Raw genomic sequence first — 10,005 nt, forward strand, 5'->3', positions numbered from 1 at the left:
CACATACACATTCACATACATTCACACATACACTCACATACAGTCACACACTCACAAACACATGCACACATATGCTCACACACGTACACACACAGTCTGAACTCCCAAAGGATGAACAAGTCACGGTAGCTACCGAGGGGACAGGGGCTACTGTGACCAACTTACATGAATTGTTAATGGTTGCAAAATCCCCCCGAAGCCGATGTGTGATAAATGGTAGAAAATAAACATCCACCAGAACTAAGCCCCCACAGCCTGCCCTCGGCCCCCCCAGCCCGCCGGGAGGGGGGAACAAAGCGGTGGGCCCCCTTCTGCTTTAAGAAGAGTGAATTCCACCTCCTTCCCGACGGAAAAATTGCTTCGGATTCTTTGCCTAAAAACCACAAATAGAGCTATTCCATTAATTTTTACTTAGCAGGACTTTTTTTTAAACAAGTCTATTTCAAAGCAGAGTGGTCATACGCTTTTCCATTTCATTTGCTTGAGAAAACTAGGACTAAAACTGTGTCCTCTGCCCACGTCCCCCCTTGCCAACCAGCGCTGTGCAGTCTGAGGGGGGCAGCTCCCGCAAAGTCAGTTGGTCTCTGGGACATGCAGCTGCAGACGGACTGTACTTCTTAGAAGCCAATCACATACCATCTAGGGGGGCTTCAGTTCTCGCCTCCAGCCACACCAGTGGCCCAGTTTGTGCAGAAGCAAGCGATGCTGTCAAACGCAGACGCGTGTGGGGTTCTGAAATCGCACCTGTGTTTTCACTCAACCAGCCACCCTCCTCCTCTCCCCACGTCCCTGCCTCCTGGGAGAAAACTCTCCAACAGTATTTGTTACCACGAAGGGATTTGATTCGCAAGCAAATGCCACTGTCCTTAACCATTACACTTACTTTAAGAACCAAACTGAGCTGTTGATGTTGGATGAAATCTAATCGAAATCAGATTTACTTAAAATTCTCAGCAAGACCTCTACTATCGCGGGGAGGCGTTCAGATGAAGTAGCTCCTGACAACGCAGGACCGTTCCCCCGTCACCGTGCAGGGAAATGGGAGGTTGAAAGAACGTGGCATCTGAGACCCACACTAAGTCTTGTAGCAACCGTGCACCTCTGTGTCTCCGGCACCTACTTTCTCAGTCTTTTGAGCTGCATGATAATCACCCCTGGTCTCATTTCACGGCCTGCGATTTGCAGTAATTAAAGATGCGATTTATTTGTCACTCATACCAAATACCACACTTGGTTTCTCCAACAGTTCCTGGGCCCCAAAGGAAAGAGGGCAAACTGACAGCTAAAGCCTGAGCCGCAGTCCAAGCACACGCCCCAGGTGTCCCGGGGGGCTCCAGCCTGCCTCCCCCAACCTGGACACGTGATTCTGGGGGAATTAACAACCTGGGTTTCTTGAAGAGAGAATGACTTCGCGACAGTGCGTCTCAGGATCAGGGCGCTGCGTGGACATGTTTTAGGCCGTGTTGCTGGGAACCTGTTTGGGAACCGGAGGAACGCAGGGCAGGCTCACAGCCCCAGGGAGCCGGCCTGCACCCTCGGCCGCTTGCTGGGAAAAAGCATCCGATCGGTGATCACTGAGGGTTCGCTGCCTTCTGACGACAGACAAAGAGTCCAGGACCCGGTACAGCAGGAATGAGAATCTATTCTGCACCTTAATTATTTTTAAAGTTGACGCGGTATGACTGCTCACCTGGAAAGAATACATGAAAATGTGGCATCATAGGTGAGCTGCAAATGTAGCGCCAACCTGAAACACAGGCATCTCTTTGGGCCCCTGACTAGCCCTCCTCCTCCCACCCCGACCTGCGCTGCCCTGCCTCCCTGGTCTGCGATAATATTCGTTAGAGGGTCGCAGCAAGGCAGTGATGTCCTTAGCAAATGAGCCTCCCCGTGGACTGCACTCCACCGCCCACAGTGGGTGCCGAGCTCCTTAAACCACCCTTGAGGGAAGAAAGGATAAAAGAAAAACTGAGCAGTAAGGTTGTTTATTTTTTTTTTTGAAAATAGCAAAATGTGACCCATATAGCAGGAAAAAAATAGGTGGCAGAACAAAATTAAACTAGCTTAAAAAATATGGTCTCTCCCACAAGTCAGGAAAGAAATGATTAGTGTATAAATGATTACACAGACACCAAAAACAGCCCCAAAACTTTAACATATGTTTAAAAATCCCATAAACAAATTAAAAATACCATTTTGTAAAAAATAGTTGCAATGTAGAAAACATACCAAGGCTGAATTTCCTGCCTACACAGATGCTTCTCCCAAGTCATTACAAAGAAAACTTAAAGCCCCTTGTAGAAAAATAGGTAAAGGTAAAAATGTGGGCTGACGGGAAAATACGTGAAGATATTCAACACCACGATCGTTAAGGAAATTTAAGCTGCAGTAAGAGGTAAGTTTCATTTCTCAGATTAAAAAACCCAAGTAGCTTGATAAATGAAATCTTGAGTAAGGGCAGAGATAAACAAACACCCGCATACTTTGGGGGAATTGACCGCCGTCTCCCTGGAGGGCAACTGCCCAGCAGCAATCGACCATGCAAAATGCACGTCCCCTGTGTCTTAGCAATTCCACATCCAAGCCCGCATCCTCTGCATGAACAAGTACGTGCGTCCACAGTCCACGGGGCTCCTGCAGCGGTCTGTGAAATGGGGGAACAATCCGGAACAGGCCAAGTGCTCATGAATACACGCCTGTTCAATTTATTACAGAATATCCTCCCAACGAACATCATCCAGCCTTTAATAAAGGACGGGCTGCCGAGCGCAAGTTAAGAGATAGGAAACAGAGCAAGAAAGCCAACTGCAGAAGGGACTGCATGGTATAATAGCACCTGGGCGAGAGTTTCTGGAGGGACGCACCGAAAAATGTTCAGAGGGGCTACGGAAAGGGGAAATTTCACTTGTTGCTTTGCGCCACTCAGTGACATCTGAAATGTTGCCCATAAGTGTGCATTCGTTACTTTTATTATATGAAAGTAACTTAAAACTAGAAAACTGTAAACAGTAAGACAGTCCTTGGATACGGACATCCTTTGGTACTCTGAATTTAGAGAAACGAGTTGGCTTGGGAAAGATACAGGGTGAAAGAGTTCATGGAACATGACAAGGTTAGCAGAGCGCCTTGTTAAGCAGGACACTCGGTGCTCTCGACTAGGACAGAAAGCGGCAGCCTGGCGTCCCTCCGGTGCTGCGCTCCAGCACGTGGGCAAGGCCTGCCTCCCGGCTCAGGCCAGAGCGCTCGCCTGCCGCGGGGACCCAGCCTGCTTACTGACGCCGCAGAACCAAGAACTGTCTTACCGCCTTACCTTAAATCTGGCATCGCCTTTCCCTTTTTTAAAAAAAACCTGCATCCTCTTCACACCTCTTTCATTTTGACACAGGCAACCCTCTGACCCAAAGCAAGGTTAGAAGAGAAAGCCGATTCCTCCTCTGGGCGAAGCAGGTCGGCGCCAGTTATGAGACGCCGGCTCCGCGCCCTTGGGTGTGAAGGCCTGCCCCCAAGCTAGCCGCCCCGACGCCGAGCCTCGGGAGGAGCGAGGGGCTTTCGGGCGGCGCCGGTGGGTCTTTGCAGGAACAGCGGAGTGACAGCTCATCCAGACAGTCGCCTTCACTTGCATTTCCTGCTCGGAGCTGGAGCTCACTCCGCAGACCCCACCACCAGCATCCAAACTTGGACCATTCGTTCATTTCCTTATCTTTTCTACGTTAGTCGCTTTTTTATTTCTCCTACTCCAATTCCAAAATTGAGCTTGAAGCAAAGTGAATGGAAAGTAAGAAAAACAGCTCCACTTGTGACTCAACTCACCTCTTATAAGAAATCAGTTATAAATTATTTAGGTGATTAAAATTATAAAACGTTACTTTGGAGGGATCATCAGCTATGACTGGCTTGCAAAGTTTTACTGGAGGCTGAAGACCCAGAAAATGTTCAGCGCGGAGCTCATTAAAAGGCCCGCAGTCCTATCCCAGGGGAGAAGCTTTCTCAGGGGGAGGGACTCTGCGGTGGCCCCTTACCCCGCTCCTGCCCCAGGTGGAGAGCCGCCCTCACAAGCTGTATGGCGTGAGAGTGACATTTCCCTAAAAAGCTGCAGATTTCTCACAGCGTAGTTTTAACTATGGGCTTCAGAAGGACTTTTAGACTCATTTTTTTCTCCAGTGACTTGGAAAAAATGAAAATATGTTTTCCTAGTTAGCAGAGGTAACCTAGAAGAACTCAGAGTGTGAAATAAAGCATAAATGCTCTGATATTTGAAATTGTCTTTGCTCAGGAAGACACAGATGAGGCAGGAAAGACCAGGCAGTGTGCCCCCTGTCCAAGAAACAGTCTCGACGAAGCTTAAACGTCTCCAACTCCGGAGGATTCGTAAGGCGCAGCATCTGATGCCCAGGAGATGAGGTGGGGCACAGCCTTGCACAATTCCCTATGGCATGGAAAAAGCGACCTAATGTTTATGATGAGGGAAGACACTTCAACCTACATTAAATCAGCAAGCTTTTCACACCATTAAAAAAAAAACTCATAAAAGCCACGAGCACTTCTGTTACCACTCGGCGACTCGGACGGCAGAGCAGGCTCACTAACCACGTGGGCATTTGTCCCACCCCGACCACCTCGCCCACTGACCTTCTCCTCCCCTTCAGTCCTTCAAGTTTTGATCGTGGTCCGTGGTGATCACTGTCTTGGGAACTGAAATTCTCCTACAGCAGTGGTGCCAGATCTCTCTTTCTCTTTCTCTTCCTGCAGCCTCTCAGGAGCTCTGCCTCTCCAGTGGGGTTGGCTGTTTCTCATCCCTTACCTGTCCATTTCTTCCAGCATCACCTCTTCCCTTCCACAGGTCAGAACCCCTGAAAGAATCTGCAAAGACTTCAGCATCCAGGTTTCACAGAGCCAGCCCTGCGGGGGCCCAGGGCGAAGGTTCAGGACCATGAAAAGTTACTGCCACCCCATGGCAGCCCCTCCCCGACACCCACAACCACCTGCTCCGACCCCTGGGCTTGGAGGCGTGGCCTCACAGACCCCCGACCCGAAACCTTGAGACACTCCCCCAGATCAGGTAAGTTTGGGAAACACTCCGTATCGCATTAGCCATGTCGACACATCAACATTCTGGGAAGTCCTCTGGGAAGAAACCTGTTTACCTTTCACTCAGCTTCTCCCAGAGCCATCTGACTTCGGGGCCCCTCTTTGTCAAAGCACCTGCTGGCACTCCCAGAGCGGACGTTCCTGCACTTTAGGACAATGTTCTACAAGATCCCAGCACAGGGAAGAGAGCCGCTCCCTGCTCCAGACGGCCAGCAGGACGAGAAGCCAGAAGGCAGCAAGAGCGGGCTGTGGGCAAGCCAGCGACTCGGGCGGCCTCCGTGCGGACAGAACGTCTCAGGTGTCGGGCCTGTGGGTTGGCTTTCGGTCTTTTATAAGGACACTAATCCCAGCCGTGGGGGCTCCACCTTCATGACCCAATCACCCCGCAAAGGCCCCCGCATCTCCCCATGTCGTCACCCCGGGGGTTAGTGAATCTGGTTGGGGGGGACAAGCACACGGACACTCAGACCCGAGCAGCTGGGGATGAGGGGCTCAGGGAGGACAGCGGCCCTGAGGAGCTCCTCCTGGGAGGCCTGTTCATTTGAAGACGCCAGTCAGGGGTCCCCGAGGACGAGATGTTGGAAAGCCTGGGTCTTACCCCACAGCAGAGGGCTCGGGGCTCTGGATTTCCTGCGGGAGGCGGGGCGGACAGTGGCAAGTGGGTACCGGGCGGAGGAAGGAAATGAACTTCACCTGCTCAGTGTGTTGGCTACGTGCATACTTGCCCAGAAACAGGAGAGAGGGTCTCCTCACGCACTCTCTCTCCTCCTGCGTGGAGCCCCCTCTCGCCTAGCACTCACACTGGGATCCTTCAAATACACATCACAAAGGCAGCCGAGGGACCAGGTCGTCTTTTACGACTCTGTCTGGGGAAATCTGCTCCAAGTTCCAGCTCACAGACCTGAACACGAGCCGTGGGACGTAACCCTCTGGTAAGTTCCAGCTGTCCGGATCCGACCGCCGCGAAGGAACAACCTGGTCTGGCTCTCTGCGGACCGTGATGGGAGCGATAGTGTTCAAGTCAGACCGAAACGAGAAAGACTACACTGAAGACCTCAGAGAAAAAAAGAATCTCTTTTCAAGAAGCAGCAAGCATACGTGCAGTGGTAAGTGTACTTCCCGCTCATCCCACGGGAAAAAAGATGGAGACTAAGAACTGGGCTCCGAGGTCCCCAGAAAGACTAACTATAAAGACTTGAAGCTGTTGGACTGGAAGCTCCGGGTCAAAGCCCAGCGCCTCCGGACGGGACCGTGTGCTTGCCAGCAGAACACGGTGTCATCAGCCCATTTTCAGCTCAGGAGCCAGGATACTCTCATTGTCACATGATCCGCCCGGGACACAGGTGGCCCGAAGTTAGGGCAGGTTTTGTTCTCCTCTCCTTGGGAGCAGAATGCTGGGTTTGCTTGAGAAAAGCAAGAACCCCTTCTCTTTAGCATTGATTTCGCTTCTGCTTCCTTCTCTGAGACCGTATTTTGTGTTGTACATAGGCAGCTGCATGCGATTCCGCAGGGCCTTCCAAGCTTAAAACACACACAATCCCTTCACATACGTATCCAAACACAAACTTAAAGGACACAAACGTCACCACAGTCGGTGTTTAAAAAGCCCTTCAGTACTTTTCTGTTGCTGCTGTAACGAACCACACACACGGTCGTTTGTTAGACAGTACGAACTGATGAGGTGACAGTTCTGGGGATCAGAAGGTCAAGGTGGGTCTTGCACAGCTGACATCAAGGCGGGAGGCTCTAGAGGAGAACCTGGCCTTGTCCAGTTTCTAGAAGCCACCGCCTCCTTGGTCCCTGTCCTCTTTCTCCGTTTGTAATAGCCACCTCCTCCTCACCCTGCCGTCTCTCTGGCTCTGTGCGGGTGGGAAAGGGGCTCAGTTTGTAAGGAGTCCTGTGATCACACTGAGTCCACCCAGATAATCCAGAACGGTCTCCCACCTCAGATCCTTGACCTCAACCACACCTGCAGAATCTCTCTGCCACGCAGGGTAACACGCGTTCCCAGGATTAGGGTGGGGGCCATTATCTTGCCTACCGCCTCCAACTTACAATTTCCAATAGTGAAAGTAGTGAGGAGAGGCGGGGCCACGCTCAGCTGGAACACTGGTTTCAAATGCTGAGATGGAACGGACGGCACTGGGGACTAAACTGAAAGACCAGGGCTTCAGAGACCCAAAGAAGCAAAGGTGTGGATCTCGGAGTGTGAGCCATGTGTCGGAACAGCTGCTCACCAGCCATCCCTGTTGGCCAACTGAGACTTACGGAAACTTTAGGAAGAAATAAGAGACAGTGATTTAAAAAAAAAAAAACAGAAACAGACTTACACAGACATAGAAAACAAACTTATTGTTGCCAGGGAGGAAAGGGGGTGGGAAGGGACAAACTGGGAGTTCGGGATTTGCAGATGCACACCACTATATATAAAATAGATAGACAACAAGGTCCTGCTGCACAGCACAGGGAACTCTATTCAATACCTTGAAATATAGCCTATGAAGAAAAGGAATATGAGAAGGAATATGTGCAGGCACATGTATGACTGAAACATGATGCCGTGCACCAGAAACTGACACAGCATTGTAAATGGACCAGACTTCAATAAAAAAAATTTTTTAAACCCCGTAGTCCCTTTTCCCCTGATTGCCCATAAGGCTTCTGTGGTAGAATTTCAGTTGAAACCTCCAGAAAAATTAGACTCCAAATAGGCTAGAGCAGCCACCTCTAAATGGGATCTGAGGACACTTTGTCCCCCCCGTTCCGTTTCCCATCTCCATTCCCCATGCTCGATGCAGATCCCCGCAGAGCCCAGCCCTGGCCCTTCTCACCACACCAAGGACAATGCACCAAGCGACCACGCCATCCACGCCCCAGGCTGGCGGAGGAATCAGCAAAACATGGGTCCAGCCAAGTCTCTGCTGAGGGTGTTTAGTGTCTTCTCTTTTATTTTTCTAAATCTGGTCAGTGACTAACTGCATCTTTACGGTTTAATTGCGCACATCCTAAAGAATATTTTTCTTTTGAAAATTTCCTGTGTAAAAAAGGTGCAGATTCGATTTTTAGAAATTTCTCCTTTCATATTTTTGTTACACAAGTAAAACATGTTAACGGGGGTAGAAAGTAATCATTTAAAGCGTAGAGATGAGCACAGAGGGAAAAAGGGAATAAAAAATTAAACCCCACCACTTAGAGAGAAGCAGTGTTCCCACCGTGTGTGTGTGTGTGTGTAACACAGTCAGCCACACGCGTGCACGTGTATAAAGGTATTTGTGACTCTTCTTTGGATCTGTTCTTGTATTTTTATACATTGGTCCCAAAAATGCTTAAGCAAGCTGGGAAGGAGGAGTGGCCCCCATCCTGCTCCTGGTGGAGAGAGCTTTAAACGCTGTCTCATGGAGGGGGCGGTCGGGATACCTGCCTGACCTTGGGGAAGGGTGGGACCCCACCGCCCAGCCCAGCCCCACAGCTGCCTGCGTGGGGCTGGACAGTGTATGTAGATGTGTATGTTCCAATCATTCGAGATCTTATTTTTGTTTGAGTTTTTTAATAAGAAAACAGTAGCGCACGTGCACGCACACACGGCACTAAGGACTCTGCCATGTGGATGCGTCCCCAGAATGCCCACCGTCCCCTGTGTGGGGAGCCTGGGTCTCGGGGGTTATAACCCAGCACGTCAGGACCCAGTGTGCCTGGCACAGGCCTGGCACCCTCCTGGCCTCGCCACACACCCTCCACCTCTGAGGAAGAGCCAGGAACCTTCCTAGAATCTCCTTCCCCACTTGGTCCCAGGCTGGTTGGCCAAAGTGATGCTCTGAGCTGGGGGACAGAGGCCTCCAGCTCTCGGGCGTGGCAGGCAGACGCGCGGGCTGCTCGTGGCTGTGACCCAGCACCGCCTTGTTCGAGGACCCCCCCGCCACGTGCCCCTTTCCATAGGCGCGCCCTGCTGATCCTGGCTACAACTAAAGCGCATCCAGCACACAAATGGGGCGGAGTGGGGAGTGACAGGGCAGGGGATGGAGGCAGGGGAGGAGGAGGTCACGCCACGCTCCGTCTGGCTCTCCAGACGTGACTCAAATCGAAGGGGAGAGCCCTGCTGAATAGAAGGAAAAACTGTGCGCATGCCGTCCCCCAAGTCCACCAGCCACCAGTGCCAGAGCAGGGATGCACACACCATGCTCCCTCCCCCAGGCTCCCCAGGAGCCTGCGCCACGGGAAAGACTGAAGGGCGTCACAGGCCAGAGGTGGGACAGGAGGCTGCAGTCTCGGGGTGGATTGTGGGGGGACAGGAAAAGCCATCTGCCAAAAGGAACGCAGAGGAAGAGCCAGAGCTTGCAAAGGAGGCATCGTGCGGCGCTCCCAAAAGACAACGCAGGAGCAACGGGAACCGGCAGCCAGGACTGGGGGTCTCTGACACAAACACTCCAAAGCCACGTAAGGGAGAGCCGGCCAGGAAGGTCTAAGGTCCTGAGCTGACCCTCTCTGGTAGGAGGGACTCCAACGCCTGGGACCGAGAACTCGGCATGGCCTGTGTCAGCGCACGGAGGCTCAGGAGGTGCACTGAGCCCAAGGCTGCACTGAGGTGCACGGTTCCCTGACCGGGACCCCCGGCGGTGCCGGCCGTGTGCCTGCGTTCTTTCTCTCCTCAGTGCTGTGGCTGTAATAATTTGGGTCTTTTACTTGTCGTTTATCACCCAAACCCACACCTCAGCACTTACCACCTCCTCGTTCTGGGACGTTTCCCCTGAGGCTTCCCCCAGAGGCTATGCGGCTGCGGGAGGTTGTGTGAATGGGTGGCACCTGTCTTCCAGGGGCTGGAGCAGGTACTGGCAGGAACCTGGTCTCTCTGACTGCAGAGAGGCAACCTGATTTTAAAAGTCCCTGCTGCCCGTATCTCAGAAGACGCAGGACGGGTGA

General features: G+C 51.9%; 1 long non-coding RNA gene across 1 annotated transcript; it reads right to left on the reverse strand.

The window, feature by feature from the left end:
- Nucleotides 1–701: 701 nt before the first annotated feature.
- Nucleotides 702–8,905, reverse strand: LOC116279093 (uncharacterized). Its single transcript, XR_012080122.1, has 4 exons — nucleotides 7,920–8,905; nucleotides 4,630–7,361; nucleotides 2,484–4,426; nucleotides 702–1,690 (listed from the first exon to the last, which is right to left on the reverse strand). It is a non-coding gene; the product is annotated as an uncharacterized lncRNA (long non-coding RNA).
- Between the last annotated feature and the right edge of the window lie 1,100 nt (nucleotides 8,906–10,005).

Source organism: Vicugna pacos, chromosome 14 (genome assembly GCF_048564905.1).
Source record: "Vicugna pacos chromosome 14, VicPac4, whole genome shotgun sequence".
In the NCBI taxonomy this organism is placed as follows: domain Eukaryota; kingdom Metazoa; phylum Chordata; class Mammalia; order Artiodactyla; family Camelidae; genus Vicugna; species Vicugna pacos.